The sequence below is a fragment of the Papaver somniferum genome, chromosome 4 (assembly GCF_003573695.1).
Source record: "Papaver somniferum cultivar HN1 chromosome 4, ASM357369v1, whole genome shotgun sequence".
Taxonomy (NCBI): Eukaryota; Viridiplantae; Streptophyta; class Magnoliopsida; order Ranunculales; family Papaveraceae; genus Papaver; species Papaver somniferum.
In genome coordinates this window covers 7,332,993-7,350,726 of record NC_039361.1, presented here as the reverse complement: position 1 = coordinate 7,350,726, position 17,734 = coordinate 7,332,993, and the positions used below count along the sequence as shown (strand labels likewise).

Genomic DNA, 17,734 nt, shown 5'->3' with positions numbered 1-17,734 from the left:
GAGTAGATGACAGAAACCTTATACTAGCCTTCATTAATGCACTTTTTCCTACAGATTTGTTGTATACACAGATCTTCAGGACAAAAGATACAATAACTATGGAGGAATTACGCGAGTTCCAAGAAGAATACATATCTCTCGAAGAAAAAAAAAGAGAAATGGAGTCTTACCCAGTTGTGAGAAAAAAAGCCAACGAGAGGATTGCAAGCCTACTTCCAAGGATAAAAAATATTGTTGCAAGTACATACCAAGGGAGTCATGGAAAGAAAGTAATGGAAGAAGGGCAAAAGCTAGTAGCCATGGGTAGTAGAGATCAAGAAGAGTTTGAAAGAGAATACAAAGAAAAGAAGTTCAACAATCATAGAGGAAATAATAAGATTCAAAGGCTTGATAACCCACCAGAAGGTTATGGAGGACAAAAGCAATATTACAACCAAGGCACAGGAGGTAGCGAAGTGGTTTGGGAGAAGATAAAGATGCCACATCTAAACACCGCAATAGACAAAATCTGGGAATCTATAATTTTAATGGAAGACATTCCTGAGCCACCAAATGTGGGAAATGAACATCACTAGGGAGGAGAAGTAGATAATTATGTGCCTATCACCGTTTCCACGTTAACACAACAAACAACTGTAGAAATGTGAAGAAAATCATACTAAGAATGATTGTTCATGGAAAAATCATCCATTTCCTAATGCAGCAACCACAAAATCTACCACCACCACCACCACCAGAAGGTCATGCACAAGGTATGGAGACAGGAAGGAATACATATTTGATCGAAGTAGGAGCGGAGGCAAATAATTTATATTGTAATTCGATAATATACTCATTCAAAAGCTTAGAAGATTTTCACGACAGTGTACTAAATCGAGTTTATGCAAGAGATAGTGATGGAAAAGATATACTCAACCTTGCGAAGATATCACTATTGAAAGATTTGTAAAAGACACCTATTTCATTTAACGCAGAAGAAGTACCAGGAGGAGGAGAACCACACGAGAGACTGTTAGTGGTAAAGTTAGAAATCAATCCAAAAGAAAAAGCTGATGAAGACGAAGAGGATGACGCGAACACATGGGCTATAAATAGAATACTGATAGATCATGGCAGTTCAGTTGATATTCTGTTTTATCACACATACAAGACTATGGGTGGTAAAGATGAGGAACTTATTCCCTCCACTTACAAAAAATTTATGGTTTCAACGGAACAGCTAACAAGCCAAAGGAGAGATAATGATGCGAATTCCTTTGAAGAGCATATCAACAGAAATAGTATTCTGCGTCATTGAAGTAGAATCACCCTATAATGCTCTGATAGGAAGACCCTGGTTACATGGCATTCTAGGAGTGGCCTCAACCTTCCACTAGTGCATTAAGTTCCCTCTACCTCAAGGTGTTGGAGTAATAAGAGGAGATCTGAACGAAGGTAACACCTGCTAGGAGATTGATGTTGACAAGTGTGAAGAACGCGCAAGCAAGCGAAGAAATTGGAAAAAGTAGATACAAGAAAGTCAGCGAGGTGAAAGATTAATGGTAGATGTTGTACACAAGGAGATTCAAGTAAAAAGAGCTTCGGTAAAAGCGACAACAGATGCACAAGAGAATAAATACAACAAGTGTTCTAGAGAGAACGAATTCCAGGAAGGAGAATTGGTGTTGAGGCAGAAACCTCACTATCAGAAAAATGGTAACGGGAGAATATAGAAAATATGGGATGGGCCGTATCGGGTCAAGAAGGTCGTTGGGAATAGAATGTATGAGTCAGAAGATGAAAAAGAAGAAAAGCCATCTAATGAAATCTGGAACCAAGTGTATCTGAGGAAATATGCTCCGTCCGGCAGTCATAGCACATCAGAAGAAATAGAGCATATGCGAGCACAGAAATTGGAAAACATACACGAACTCAATGAAGCATAGAAGGTAAAAGAAATAAACAAGTTATCTCAGATAAAAAGTTCTTTAAGTAGTAGTTATTCTGTAGGAGAATAAATAAAGATAGAAGACATCAGAATTGTACTAATCAAAAGTATGAATGCAAATGAGAAAGTTCTTCTTCTTTATGAAAATCAATTATATCATATCAGAAAAAGGCGACAATAAGACCTTATAATAAGACCTTAATAGAAGGAAACAGAAGCAAAGACTCCAACTAGGGAGGCTAGGCATACAATTGTGGCGTGCACCCTAGTTCGCATAAAACAAGAGGCAACAATAAGACCTAACACGCGTAACTATTGGGGAAAACCTGGTTAGCATAACTTGGGGGAAAGCTACACCGACCCTAAAACCTGATTCATGGAGATTTGGGGTGAAATGAAAACCCATCCAGGAGAGGCGCCTAAATCGAAAGATTAAGGTGACAAGGTCTCTCCTAAGGAGTGCAGAAACTCGATCAGGGCGCCGAGGTACACGGTTGAGTTAAGAGTGCCTAGGGCGTCTGGAGCATACCTGACCGCTCTTTACAAGCCCTGACTATGATGCACTCGTTCCAAAGAAACCCTACTTAGGATGCGGTCTTGTAACCAGAAGCCATATCGGCATAGTGATAAGAGGCCGCGAAAACAACTGATTGTTTCATCACTGGATGGGAAGAGCCCACCCCAACCCGGTAGGGGTAAGCTTCCTTGAAGGGGCTGTCAGGGGGAATATAAGGACGACAACCTCCATTAGGGAGCTGAATTGTGTCAAGAGACGCAAATATCATGAGGCTTTTTACTCACGAGGGTATTAAGGCTTGTCGTATTTGTGCGCCAATAAAACCTGCAAAGACAATAATACAAGAAGATGATAAGACGAGATCAATAGGTCATTACATGAAAATGTAAGGACTGGTTGCGATTTCGTCGCACAGAAACAAAAATCATGTATTAGGCAAAATAAGACCTTTAATTAGGAAGGCTAAATAAGACCTCATGAGAAAAGTAGAACATAAGCTTATATTGTTTTGCAGGTAAGAGCAATTAAACGTGTGGAAAAAGGAAATTTCTTGCAGTGAGAATAATAGTATGGGTGTGAAAGACGATAGTGCAAAACTTGACAGAGGCATTATACAAAGACATATGAGGTACAAACACTCATGAAAGCTCTACAGTTAAAACAGAAAATGTTAATCCAAAAGAATAAAGGAGCACATATACATCATACTAAATAACATTTTCATAACTCAATCATCTCGTGACGACTAACAGAAGCAAGTATGGGAATGCAAGCATATAGAAGAGTGTTATTCACCCCCATGTGATAGACTTACGCACAGGTTATTTATTATTATGAGAGAATATTGCTATACATGTTATTACCACCAAATTAACTCCAACTGTTGGAAAGAACAATTTTTTCCCCTTTTATAGATGCAGATATATCCCAAGGAGAATTTACACTGAAGAAACCTCAAATATTTAAAGAATTTACATTGAAGAAAAAATTTCAAATACTATAAAGTATCTGATATACAAAAAGATGAAAAAGAATTTACGAGCGCGAAAAATAACTAATTTCCACCCATATCATCTTCATTATCATCCTCAGCTTCAGAATCACCAATTTTCTTCTTCAATCTCTTCATATTCCTCATAATCTCCCTCACTATCAGATATGTCAGAACCTTCTTCATGTGGAGGAACTTCAGCGAATTTAAAAGTTGTAAGAGGAATGTTATTATCAGTCCAAACTTTCTTAATAGCCGCATCACGAATGCAAACAACATCTTTGCTCAAGTTAGAAACAGCGACAACCAACTTTTTCTTGAGCCTGCGGTATTCAGAGTCACGAGCGGATAAGTTTGCCTCTAGATTCTCAATTTTCTCAAGATACTTCTTCTCATCCTCTGCGAAAGAAAATGTCAAAAGGTTAAAGCCGCATAATAATATTTGTCAAAGAAACAGATGGACAAAATAGTAATAAACAACCTTCTTTTTTGGAAATAATATCCCTAACCAATGCAGCATGATCATATTCAAGGCTAACATTTACAGCTAAATCATTTCTGGAATTATCTAAAACCCTAGCAGCCTATTCAAATTCAACATCGCTTTCTATAAGAAGTCGGGAACAGATCAAATTCCCTCGCTCAACAAGTGAGTCTTTTTCGTTTTTAGCTAGATCCCGCTCCACTTGAACTTGAAGGATAGTTTCTTGAAATTCCTTCAAAGCTTTAGCACCTCTAAGAGAAACCTGGTCCTTCTCAGTAATAATAGTGTTAATTCTTGCTTCTAAAACCTTAATCCTTTCTTTGGATTCACAAAATTGGTGTGTAAAGCTATTTACGGTAGATAATGCACTTCTATGCATGATCACAATTGAGAAGTTGATATTTCGCCTTAAGTTCCTCCAAAGAAAAGCTTCTTGGTTTGTCATCAGAAATATTATTTAGGGAAACATTAAGATGCTCAAGGAGAGTATCATCATAAATAGGATGATGAAGGGAGAGAAATAGAGAAGTTTCTTCGCCAGATAGGTTGTAAATCTTAGCAATAATATGCAACTAAAAAGAAGCGGAAAAAAAAACGAGCAAACAACAAGGAGGAAGGGATAAAGGGTTGCGCACCAGCTAACTGATTATTCCTCTTGCGAAGACTATAGACATCATTCTCATAAGTGGAAACTTGGGTCTTGAGTTTAATATTCTCCGCCTTAAGCTTGTGAAGTCTTCTTTGATAGTCTGAAGAAACAACATAAGACATGCGTGCCATCTGCGAAGATATAAGGCGAATATTAGACATCATCAAAGATATCAAAGCATCATCAGAGAGAGAGCGAAAGTATAGAGATTACCAAAGATCCGAATGAAAATTGATAACTTGGTCTTAACGCTGAGGCAACTCCGCGAAGGGATTCATGATCTAGAGAAGCGGCATCATATATCTTTGAAACCGTTCCACAAGTACGAGTTAGTTCCTCATTACCAACTGCTGACATGGAATCAAAGAAGATACTAAATATCTGCCCCATGGAAGATGTGATTGAGGAGTCTTCAGTGAGAAGAATATCATCATCGCTAGAGTGCGAACTTGAAGAAGAGGGATAAAATTCCTTCCGCTTCTTAGCCAGACTCTTGGAAGAGGATTTAAAAGCGATTTTCTTATATTTGAATTTACCCTTACCCTTGCCTTTAACACCCACATCTTCCACCTACGCGAATAATGAGAGATAAGAAACAGAGGCAACATATTGTTAAAATTAAAGAAAGAGTATTTCTTATTTCATTATCGTACGAAGGTGACGCATGAGGCAATTTTTTAGCCTTTTTTTCCCGTTTGGCAATCTAAAACCAAAGAAAGTGATAAGAGAAATGAAAGGAAAAATAATTAAAAGAAAAGAAAAGGGGAGAGATGAAGGTAACATACCACATTAGCTTCTTCAGGCCATCTGAATACCCAAGGATCGTAAGCAGGTAATCCCACAGGAAGGGGAAGGGTTGAGCCATCTTCACTTCTTCCAGTTACGTAGGGGCCTACTAAAACGATGGGGTAATCCAACCACTGAGTATCATTTGACCTACGAGCGGTGTTATTCGTGGAGTCATGGAAGTCAACATCTCGCATGATTCTTTCATTCTCCGAGAGACCATCCTTTCTTGACAAGCGAATACCCCACTTAGACGACTCATTCTTCATAATAAAAATCTCATAGTTCTTGAAAAAACTCTCAAGGGTATAATCTGCAGGATTGATTTCCTTATGGGTGTGTTCTGTCTTTCGTACTTCTACTGGATAAAGAGATTCTAATCCTGCCGCGCGACGAGCATATTCCATGGTTATTCTAATGCAGTCACCGCTTAGTTGAAAGATGCCCCGCGAGAACCTCGCATCCGATAGAATTTCATAAAACAAGGGAATTTGAGGATTATAAAGAGGAATAGGAAGACCAGCGAGAAGCTGTCCTACTGAAAGGATGATCTTCTAGTCATTCCATTCTTCGAGAGAAAACCATTCATGTTCGAGCGTAGATGAAGGTTTTGATCTAGGAGGAATGGATAAGGAGAAGCCTTTTTGACCGAACTCGGTCTTTAATCTTTTAAATTATTTTTCGTTCTTCCAACCAGCTGGAGGCATTTTTTTGGATAAAAATGGGAATGAGATTAATCAAAGATGATCAAATCGATCAAAATTAAGATGATCAAGATACGAGAAGTAAGAGACAGAGTGCGCAAATGAAGAAATAAAAGGGAAGAATGATGAAAAAGATGATAATTAACTCGAGAGTTTAATCAGACCAGAAGAACATCAACAGAAGAAAATAAGAATTGAAGAGAAGAAAGAAGAGTAAAAAGAAGAAAGAAGAAAGCGATTGAGAGTAAATAAAAGATTTTAACTCCCGATTCCCAAGAGATTTACCCCATCAATGCGATGATTAAAAGTGAATGGATAGGAAGAGGCGGTTATAAGAGACGTGTTAGATAATGAATGGTTGAAAGGACACTCGTAAGTTATAATGCCTAAATCAGGGGAATATGTCGGCAGAGAAGAATACGAAAAGATGAACAGGTGCAGCAAAATAAATTGAAAATTCTCATACCGCTCTCTTATCAAAAGAACGGTATGATAAGAGGAAAAATGTGGATACAATAAACCGCACACCAAGTAAACATGTGAAATAATGATCATCAAGACAGAGCGAAGACAACCGCATAAAGCTTATCCAGAACGACGTGTCATATGATGTCAGCTAAATCACGAGTAAAGTGTGAAGAGTCGTGCGATAGTAAAGAAGTCGTGCGTCAATAATAAAGTCTACGCGACATTGACGCACGTTAGATCTGAAATTAGGGGCTTTATTAGCTGTCATCCACTATGTAAACTCCTATATAAGGAGCCGAGCGACCTTATATTGAGAGAGATCTTTTTGAGAGTTCAGACAAGATAGTTAGGAGAGAGAAAGATTATTTGGAGAGCAAGTTAGAGTTTCTTCATCTCTTTGTATCCAATTTGAAGATCTTAATGAATGTTCTTGTGATTCTTATGGAGATTACTTAGATTGTTCTATACATTTTATCAAGGGTGTGGTTGTGAGATTTCTCACAACTACAATGCTCAGGTTATTATCCAAGGTGAGTATCATAGAATTGTCAATATTCTTAATGGCCAAGGCTACTTTCACTCCTCAGAGGATTCTTGGCATCATTGAAAGGATCCAGACTTTGCGATCAACTATGGCCGATGTTGAATTCAGTTTTGTCCAGCATAATGCTCACCATCTTCTCAAATCTATTCTATCCTGAATGATGTAAGGACTACTAGAGTCCCTTAGTTTTCTTTTTTTGTTTTTCTCTATGTTTCTTTGCTGTCTAAAAAAAAAACGAGTTTGGCGTGTTTGATGCTTCTCTTCTGAGTGCATAATGACTAAAACATACCGATGGAAATCACAAATTATTCAAACGAATTCCAAATGACTTTATTAGTAATAAATAAAAATAATCCGATTATGACACCGGTTAATTATAGTAATAATTTCTTGATATCGGACAATAGTGGCGCCCCTGGCACAACCCAGAAACGAGGAGATAGCTTTAGTTGCTGCACTGCATTAAGAGGAACTAGGCTTTCCTTATAGGCAGTAGCCGTAAGTGTAGGCAGATGTAATCCTTCTCCAAAACCAAGGTCCTCAATCTCATCAGTAATAGAGTTGTAACATAGCAAATTGTCGTACTTCAATAAACAAAATTTTCCATTCAAAGAAATTGCAAGGATACCATCAAAACAACATCCATACCTTATTTCAATTTCTGGAGTCATGAAATTAACTCTGTAAATCTCAGTCCACGACTTCTTAGCGGTACCGTAATCATTCAACGTCCAGACCTTGTATATAAAAATAGTACGATCATAAGGGGATGTAATGCAAGCTAATTTATCATCTATTGATTCTAACTCAAACCAATTATCCTGCTCTGGAATCTGTACTACTCTTTGGTATTTTTCTTTCCTCAAGTCAAATGACAAAATCACACTCCTTACGATAGGATCTGCAGTGAAGTCCATACCTTCATGGAAATAAATACCATTCAAACTCTGCCCTATTACTTGTCCACAACGATGAGTATGGAAATTTGAGTCTACCAACCTCCAAGAATCACTACTAAGGCAGTATATCTGAACTTTGCGCAGGACGTTACGGCCTGGAATTGGCCCATTTTCATATCGGGGCTCGTAAGAAGAAACTCGTATCACCTTGTAATCCTTGGTTTCAACATCAAAACAGAGGCCAACAAAATCACGATCCTCATACCAATCCTTGGGTTTTACGTCCAAGGACTTTGGAAGAAGTCTGTATTGCCTCGTATCAGGATTCCAAAGAACAATATCACGGGTGAAAGTGTTGAACATGCTAATTACTCCATGAACAGAACCCGTCATACGTCCGGTATGACTTAGACCTGCATTCTTAATATATAGTGATAAATCCTCCACCTCTGCGAATCCTTTATCAGAAAGCAAATAAAACTCAGGTTTTACAAAGCTCTGGAAGGTCCGGCTGAACAAGAGTAGCCATGGATTGTCCTAAAACCACAACAACGAACCCAGACGTTAGTTAAGTTGTTAAAATACGAAATAAAGAGATTACTATGGTTGGATCAAATTTATTAGAGTAAAAAGAACTAAGCAGATTCACATAAGGTGAGTTTGGTATTGTACGAGTTTTTTTTAGAAAAACCTAAATAGACGTCAGGTGAGTTTGGTATTGGTGTTAGTTTTTTAAAAGTGCTTCTATGTGCTGTGTTGTTGAAATAAAGGAGCTAAATGTTTGGTAAACTGTAATATACAAAGTGTTCCGGAACAAATATATTATTAGTTCTGTTTGGTAAATTATTATCATGTTGAAGTGTTGACGATGTGACTAATGATAAAAATAGACATATTTTTGTTTTATTTTAAATGGTGTCTAATAATAATAACAATATATTTTTGATTTAATAAATAAATAATGTTAATAATTTCCTATTCTTATTTTGTTTTTGTTTTTTAGCATTTTCCACGTTAGGGAGCTTGGTGATGATGCCTTGTGTTTTTTTAAGAGGTTAAAGAATTGTCTAGTTAGTAATGATGCTAGTAGTGGTGTAGCTAAATTTCTTTTTTATAGACTAGGTGTTGCTATTCAAAAGGGTGTAGCGTCTAGCTTGTCGCGAGGCTGCCACCTAAAATTTACGCCTAATTCATTTAGTGATTATCCATTATAAATTATTTTATTTTTATTATTTTAATTTCTATGTCTTTTTTATTTTGGCACTGCCTCATGGGATAAAGAGACCCAAACCACAAAGAAAAAAAAGCAAAAACAAAGAAAAAACCAAAGACAACTACAACTATTTTCCAAGTACGAGTACCTGGCCATAATCTCTCTATCTTTTCTTTCTTAGAATTGACATTTTCTTCTTAGTGTTATGAATTGAAAATTTGAATAATTCCTTGTACGATATCCTTCTTAGAATTCTCCAGTCTATATTGAATCTTTCCTTGTTCCCTGCATCTGCATTTGCATCTGCAACTATTTATTTATGAGAAGATGTCTCCATTGTTTGAGCACATAGGGGACAATTATAGTCTCCATTCTGAATGACATAAACCAGATTATCTATAGTTTGAAGAATATCATTAATACACTTCCAGAGAAATTGAGCAATTCTTGGTAGCAAAGGGAGTTTCCACAATTTTTTATAGATTCCTTGCATTATGTGATCGACTGATTGACCAATATTTTGCTCTTCAAACAACTTTCTATATGCAGATTTCACAGAAAACAAGTCATTTATTTCAAGGGTCCAAACCAACCTGTCTTCATGCCGTGGATGAATAGAAATGTTGAGACTAAGCCTTGCTACTGGGGATTCAAAAATAGTTAAGATAAGATCATAATTCCATCCTCCCGAATCTGAGAATAGTTGATGAACACAAGTATAGTTTTGATAATCAGTGGCACCTGATTTAGGTGAAGGAGGTACTGACAAATCTGGAATCCATCTGTAACTCCTATGCTCCAACAACTATATTTCTTGATAAATTGTAGTTCTGAGTTCATACTTCTCCAATACCAAGTTGAGTTTGGATTATGTTTTATAGCAAATTCCTTTCCATCTGGAAAATATTTATCTTTAAGAGATAATGCACAAACAGAAGTGGTATCAGTGCATAGTCTCCAAGCAAATTTTGCAAAAAGGGCTCTATTAAAGAGTTTAAGGTCTCTGAATCCAATCCCCCTTCTTCTTTGGGTTTACTAACATGTTTCCATGAAATTGCAGGTTTACCTTTATTAGTCTTTTTCTTTCTCTAAAATTTCTGTTGTGAAGAGTTTAGACTGTTTATAGTGGAATTTGGCAGCTTAAACTTATCATATGATGTACTGGAAGTGCATTTGTAACATTCCTAACCATGACAGATCTACCATCTTCAGAGATATTTATAGAAATCCATCTTGAGAGTCTTGTATCCATTTTTTCTATGAGATTAGAAAATGGGATCTTCTTGTTTCTGCCAATGAAGAAAGGTAGACCCAAGTACTTTTCATATGTAATACTCAACTTCCTGACTTGAAGAATGCCACTGATAATTTCAGAACTTAAAAGACTTGTGTTTTTGCTGAAGTAAATTGCTGATTTGTAAAAATTAATTAGCTGACCAGAGCAAAGACTAAAGTCTTCAATACCTTGTAATAACTTTTTAGCTTGAGAAAGATTAGCCTTACAAAACAGTAGGCAATCATCAACTTGAGAAAGATTAACATGTAAGTTTTTTGGTGTTCTCAATATGATGCAATTGTCTTGAAAAGGCTTCCATAGAAATGATAAATAAATAAGGATAAAGTGGATCTCCTTGTCTAATCCCTCTTGTTGGCTTGAAGGAAGAAGATGGTGAGCTATTAATCATAATCTCAATAGATGTAGTACCAATGCATTGTTGTAAAAGATGGCAGAATTTTTCACAGAAACCAAACTGTTTTAGAACCTCAATAAGAAAGACCCACTCTAGCCTGTCAAAAGCCTTAGACATGTCCATTTTGAGAGCTAAATGGCCAGTTCTACCTCCTTTATTTTTCATGGATTTCACAAGTTCTTGAACAAGACAAATATTCTCTGGAATAAGTCTGCAAGGACCATATGCTGACTGCATTGGAGATATGATATTAACCATGTGTTTATTGAGTCTAAGAGCAATTATTTTGGAGATTAACTGGTTTATGAGCTCCACTGACTTTAGGAATGAGTGAAATCCTAGTATTATTGATCTTCTTGAGCATATAACCTGAGATAAAAAAAGCCTTAACCACTTTGCAAACATCTTCACTCATTATCTGCCATTGTGTTTGATAGAATCCTGGTGGAAAGCCATCCGGTCCTGGACTTTTCCAAGGTTGCATTGACATGAGAGCTTCATAGATTTCAACATCATCTGGAATTTTTATAAGAGCTTCATTATCTTGCTCATTAATGCAGGGTGGTATATGATGGAGAAAATTAAAAGGATCAGTTGGATGGGAAGTGGAGCTAATGTTATTGAGGTGTGTGACCAAAACAGATTCCATAGTTCCGACGTTCATGCTCAATAATCATGATGTGCAAAACCATATCTACATTTCATAATTAGATTCAAGTCAGATTGTCAATAACACATAAATGGTGATTCGACAATTCTAAATTTCCCTTGAAGCAATCCAAATCACGCTCGACATCTACATCCCTTATTTTAGCCATTTGAAAACTGTTGAATCTTATCATGTTTGGAACCTCCAATGTTTGAGTGAAAGATTGTGCAGTTTTACTCAACTTTTGATGAATTAACCCATGTTGTATTTGTGATCGTTGATCATAATTGCATAGGGGTGCCACACCCTTGAACATGTTATAAAAAAGGGGTGAGTATGAAAACACATTTAAATAGTTATTTTACTTGGGTATTTTAACAAAGCATGTGAAAACCATAAATCATATTTTTATACGGCCTCTAAAACCATAAAACTACACTTCTCGTCATCCCGATAACTTTCTTACCAGGAGGCTATCAAACAAGTAATAAATATGGGTGTTAAAAAAGTAAAATATTTTCGGCCTATTAGCCTTATTGGAAAACGAGATCAAACTTCTACTCCAGTTCTACGGATTACTAGTATCATCAGCACATTTTTTTTTGATCGGTGTCTCGGCACATGAGAACCTACTCCATGGCCCAAAACTGCCTTCCCATTCTTCATTTCCTTTTAGGAGAGAAAAGTTAAGATTTTAAAAAGGAAGAAACAAAAGAACAAAGAAGCATACCATCGCAACAAACAAATCAAAAACAAACACAAACGCAATCCCGAAAGAGAAACTCTAGGAACAATCAGAAACTGAGCTAAAAACTTCATTAATTCGCCAGATTAAGGTATGCCTAAACTAATGAGGGTACGGTGAAGAAGACAAAATAATTCGCCAGATTATATTGAGGTATACTCAAACTAATTAGGGTAAGGTGAATAAGACAACATATGATCATCTAAAAGTATAATCCAAAGCCTCTTGTCATTATATCTTTGGTAGTGCTTAATCTATCCCTGGATTAATTATCACTAATCTATTGAGTTTGTCAAGTTAATAACCGTAAATTAAATTTGTTAAGTACAAAGTTTTGATTATTGTTTTTCTTATTCAAATATACCTACAAATCTAGTTAGGAAAAAAGTTCGGGAAAAACTTGGTTTTTGAGAATATCGTAAGAAACATGAATTACTCTAGTCGCGTACTTCGAAGAGGAATTGGACAGGGTTTTGTTGTTTTAATATTTCAAATGACGGGAGGAGTTAACTGATTCAGAACTCATGTTATGAGAAGTCATCATGGTCGGTTCCACAACAACGTGCCGATCAGGCATGGCCTTCATGATCCTACGAGAACATAATAACGACTTTTAATAGTCAATTAAATGTCGTCATGTTGTATTTATTCCAACTAACTATTACCAAACGTTGTCACGGTTATAGTTTCAAAAAAATGACCACTAACCAACAATGGACACGAGAAAATTTGTTTTTTGGCAGTTGTTGTTCGTCAGGGTCGAAAATGTATGAAACTGACGACCATAACCTGGCCTACAAGTTAGGTTTTGAAAGCTCTGACAACTAATTACAAAATAGAACACAAGAATCACAAGTTTTTGACACTAGTAGTCGGTCTGAGTTATATTTTCATAACTCGATGACTAATCATATTTGTCAACTAGCCCTCAAGATTTGGGAGGAATATCATGACGACCTAGTGAATGTTACTTTCCAAGATGAAGAATCGTCACTATATTCATTCCAAGAAGACAACGACCAAAGTAAAACTTGAGAAGTTGTCAAGGTCGACGAACAGATACCCTGACGACTGTATCACAACAGAATAACAATTTCAATTTTGTTGACCTCATTTGACATTAAAACAACAAAATAAAGTATTGGTTAGGTTGTAAATGAATTCATTTAAATTTGATAAAAAAAAGGAGATGCTTTCAATCGGCGATTTTTCTTGAGACGAAAAGATGAAAAAAGAGAAGAAAATGACGGATAAAGAGAAGTACTGACTGTTAGGGAGGGAAGAAGAATGAATTAATTTTATATTGGAAAGATAAAAAATTTGGCGAGGCTAATTGGGTAATTTTACCCCATTTAGACACCCCTTAGCATTTTAACTAAGTCCACTTTAACTTTTATACAACTAATTCGTTTGGGTGTCTGGCAAATTTCATTTAAGGGAGGCATTTTCATTAATTAAATGGCGGTATGTAAACCTGGATATACGACCTTAAACTATTCCAAGTTTTAATATCTTTTTAGTTTTGAGTCTGAACGGTTTAAAAAACGATAAAATTTTAAATTTATATATTAAAAAATTAGTTTGTGATATTTTTTATATTTATCCCGCCATTAGACATGATTGTGCATAGATTTACACGTAAAAATAGACAAAGCTCATGTATCTTTACATAGGTAATTTGCAAAAGAACTTTTCTTTGTCGAAGAAAAGGTTATATTAAAAAGACAAAGCCTTTACAAAGAATAAGGGAAATCATTCACACATAAAATTTTCCCAATTGCTAACAAATTTGAAAGCATTAGTTTCACATGATCATAAGACTACAAAATGTTCTATAAGATCTATAGACTGCATTGTGCTTTTCTGAATGGGACGACAATAACTCTTTCCTTGGGATAAAATCAGAACCTTAAATCAATAAAAAAAATTTGGGATAGATATGTGTTGTACAAAACCAAAACCAAGTATAGTCGATACCAGGGACGGGCCTAGCAAGGGGCTAACCCGGTTTATAGCCCGTCCCTTGATTTGGTAGAATTTTTTTTAACACTTGCATTCAGTAGATTTTGATCGTTAGCCCAGTAGATAAATAGGTAATAGCCCATCCATATGGAAAGTTAGCCCAGTAGCAACAAATGATACGTGTTGTCGTGTTGATTAAAATTGTGTTTCGATTATGAGTTGTCAAAGCATAGTCACTTAAACAAGTCGCTTGAACTTGGCAATTTTTTAAGATTCTTGATTTCATTTGGTTGGTCCGTTTAACCCTTTGTTTTTAAAAGAATTAAAAAGATTTCCTCAGCAGTACAGCCTATACAGAAATTATATAGATCAACATCTTAATCGATCTTGTACCACCTAAAAATTTTCGGCGGCCTCTGGCCGCCATAACTTGTATATAGAATTCTCCCTACCCTAGGCTAACTTCTGAGTCCGTCCCTGGTCGATACCCAGTGGCACTTAGGATTGAACTGGATATGGGCTCACCATGTTTTAGTTCTCCAGAATCCTTATATGGCTCCAAACTGTTTTGAACGCATAATTGCTTGTACTTCTTGTCATTTAAGTTATCAATTAACGTTCATGAGAATTGAGTTTGGAACACTTCACCCCTTAATTTTGATATATATGGAGTCTTTCTTATAAACAACAAATTACACATTATCGAATTTTAACATGAAATTGTGCTCTTTGAACGACAACCCCTTTCTTACTAAAAAAAAAAGAGTTTAAATGAAAAGAAAAAGGGTAATTAAAATTTAGAGAATCCCAGAAGTTAATGCCATAGATATCAGGCATGAACCCTCATTAAATTTTGATTTCAAATTAATTATAAATTAATGCCGTAGATATCAGGTGTGAACCCTGATTAAGTTTCGATTTCAAATCCATTATAAATTGATTCCTCAATCAGGAGGTAATGGCAAAATAAAAATAAGATGAAGATGGGTATTTCCTCAACGAAGCTAGCCGTGGTTCTGATCCTATCTTTGTTTCTTATTGGTGGTTTCTATGCTGAAGCAGCAGGAAGGATTAATGGTAAGCTTATATGTATATTTAGTTATTTTTGAGAGAGTTGAACACCTTAATTTTCCAGTTTCAATATGTATTTTTTCTCTTTTTCTTATTTAACCCAGGACTTATACTTTTTTAATTTAATTTGACCTAGTTATATATCACCCAAGTATGAGTTAAATTATGATTTATCGACGACTAGCTAATGCATGATACGACGCTTGTGTCCATATGCAGGAATAGAAGGTAAATGTGAGACAGAGCACAATTGTTCAAGTGATGATGAATGTAACAGTCGCTGCACACCACTAGGTTACCCCCGTGGCATATGCGTTAAGCCTATAGGATCCTTCTGTTGTTGTATAAAAAATACAGCATAATAATTCGATCCTTGCATAAGTTATGGGGGTTCGAAAGAAATAAAAGTTTAATAATTAAATGAAAAAGAAATTGTGCCCATTTTTTTTTTCCTTTTTGCAGTTAGAAATTTGGATGATGAAATAACCACAGTGAATTAGACGCTACTGATTTAAAAACCTAATATATATTTAGCAATCTTGATGCGGTGTGTTCGCATGTTAGCACTGATCATGCTTATATATGCGCTGATGTCCATTCGAAAATCAATGTTGAAGTATGGGGCTCGTTTAATTGCGCAAATAGTTTTCCAGCATTCAATGTGCTTGGTAACATTTTGCAGAATTTAACTTTCACCGCACGAAGAAGAAGTACTCTACACCGAGGGATATAAGAGAAGTTTTTCTATATATATCAAAACCCTAGTGCAAATCCAAATATATATAAGCTAAACTTACCCCATAAAAACAAGAGATAATTTTGGAAGGTCTTTTAATTATTTTGAAAAACCGTTTTATAATAACTTTTTATTCACATAAAACCGGTGGTTTTCCAACACTTTTCAATACAGTTTAATATACAAACTAGTAAAAACCATGATCGAGTAGCGAATGTTCCAACACTAAAACATTATACAAATTCTTCTCAAAAATTTTGAATTCCTTCATCTTTGGCCCATTTCACTGCATGAACCAAAGTTATGTTGGAAATTTTGGGTTAAACAAGAGGATGAAAACAGAAACAGAAAATGGTGTACCCCTGACTTCAAGGCTCTTTCGATTCTTTTAGACAATAATTCGACCTTTCCCAATAAGTTTGGCGAGTACAAACGGTCCCTCGAATTATGCCTTCAGGATTCAATAAAGCCCTAACACCGTAATCAAATTCAAGGATTGTACTTCCTTGACCCGACCAAGAATCACACTGTATAAGGTTTTGATGATGCTTTTTAGAGAAGAAGAAAACAGATTATTTTTGATGTATTGGAATGGGAGAACATCTTCGCTACTTATAGTGATATTCATGCCTGTTGGTAGTGTCGTTTCATCACCAACAGACGCTTCCAAAAGCCATTAATGGTGTCTTATGGGAAAAGACGCGTCTGTTCAATTTTGAATGAGAACTTCTAGGTTTTACAAAGTAAAACCAGAAAAAAAAATTCCGTATAACTCTACGTAGCGGCAAACCTTGAAAATATCCAACAAGTTAGAGTTTCTGCTTCCTCAGCTGAGGCTACGAAGTACTTGAACATTGCGGAACTAATATGCATGTCGATCTGCATATTTCCTATCAACTGTCTTAAATGTAAATTTGAATTACTAACTGATGAGTATTATAACATCACAATAAACAAATGGTTATGTTTACAAATATACTCCACTGATTAGATGTCAACAGATGGGTCTTTCATACAGAGTAAACTTGCAGATGTTTATCAAAATACAATGGATAGGACTTCCAAACAACCTCCAACAGAATCGGCTATAAGATCTTAGAGCATTCACAGTGGGCGACTAAACCCAAATATTTGGTTTATTAACGAGACGTAGTGGGACGGATTATCGATTAAATCCTGACCATCGATTAAATACCAGACTATATTTGGTCTGGGACCAAGACTAAACCCAAATTTGATCGCGCGGAACCTGAAGGCTACGCCCCACATTAGGCGTACATTTAGTTTACGCCCCACACCAGGCGTGTTTTTAATCTCCGCGCGATTCTTTTGTTTTTCAATTTTGTATGGGGCGGACGTTTACACCTCCGCCCCATAAGATGACTTTGATTCTTTAGTGGGACGGGCGGAGATTTAATCCTCCGCCCCAATTTTTTTTTTTTTTATAAAACAACGGGCGGACGTATAGTCACACGCCCCACATCAGGCGAATGCACAGTGTTACGCTCGATCAAATTTAGTCTTCCACCCGTAGCGTCACACACCAGACTAAACTCAAATTTGGTCGTTTTTTTTTGTCTTTGATCTTTGGTTATACTCGCACCACTGCAGTTGCTCTTAGGGTAATGCTGTCCCGCGCGGCTCCTTATAACTCAGTTATAAGCTAGCGGGTTCGTAGCCGTCCGATGTATTTATTTC

The 17,734-nt window shown here is 36.2% G+C and overlaps 1 long non-coding RNA gene across 1 annotated transcript; it reads left to right on the top strand.

Moving 5' to 3' along the window:
- Positions 1-15,154: 15,154 nt before the first annotated feature.
- On the top strand, positions 15,155-15,752 carry LOC113273487. The gene is made up of 2 exons (XR_003322427.1): positions 15,155-15,306; positions 15,520-15,752. It is a non-coding gene; the product is annotated as an uncharacterized LOC113273487 (long non-coding RNA).
- The last annotated feature ends 1,982 nt before the right edge of the window (positions 15,753-17,734 follow it).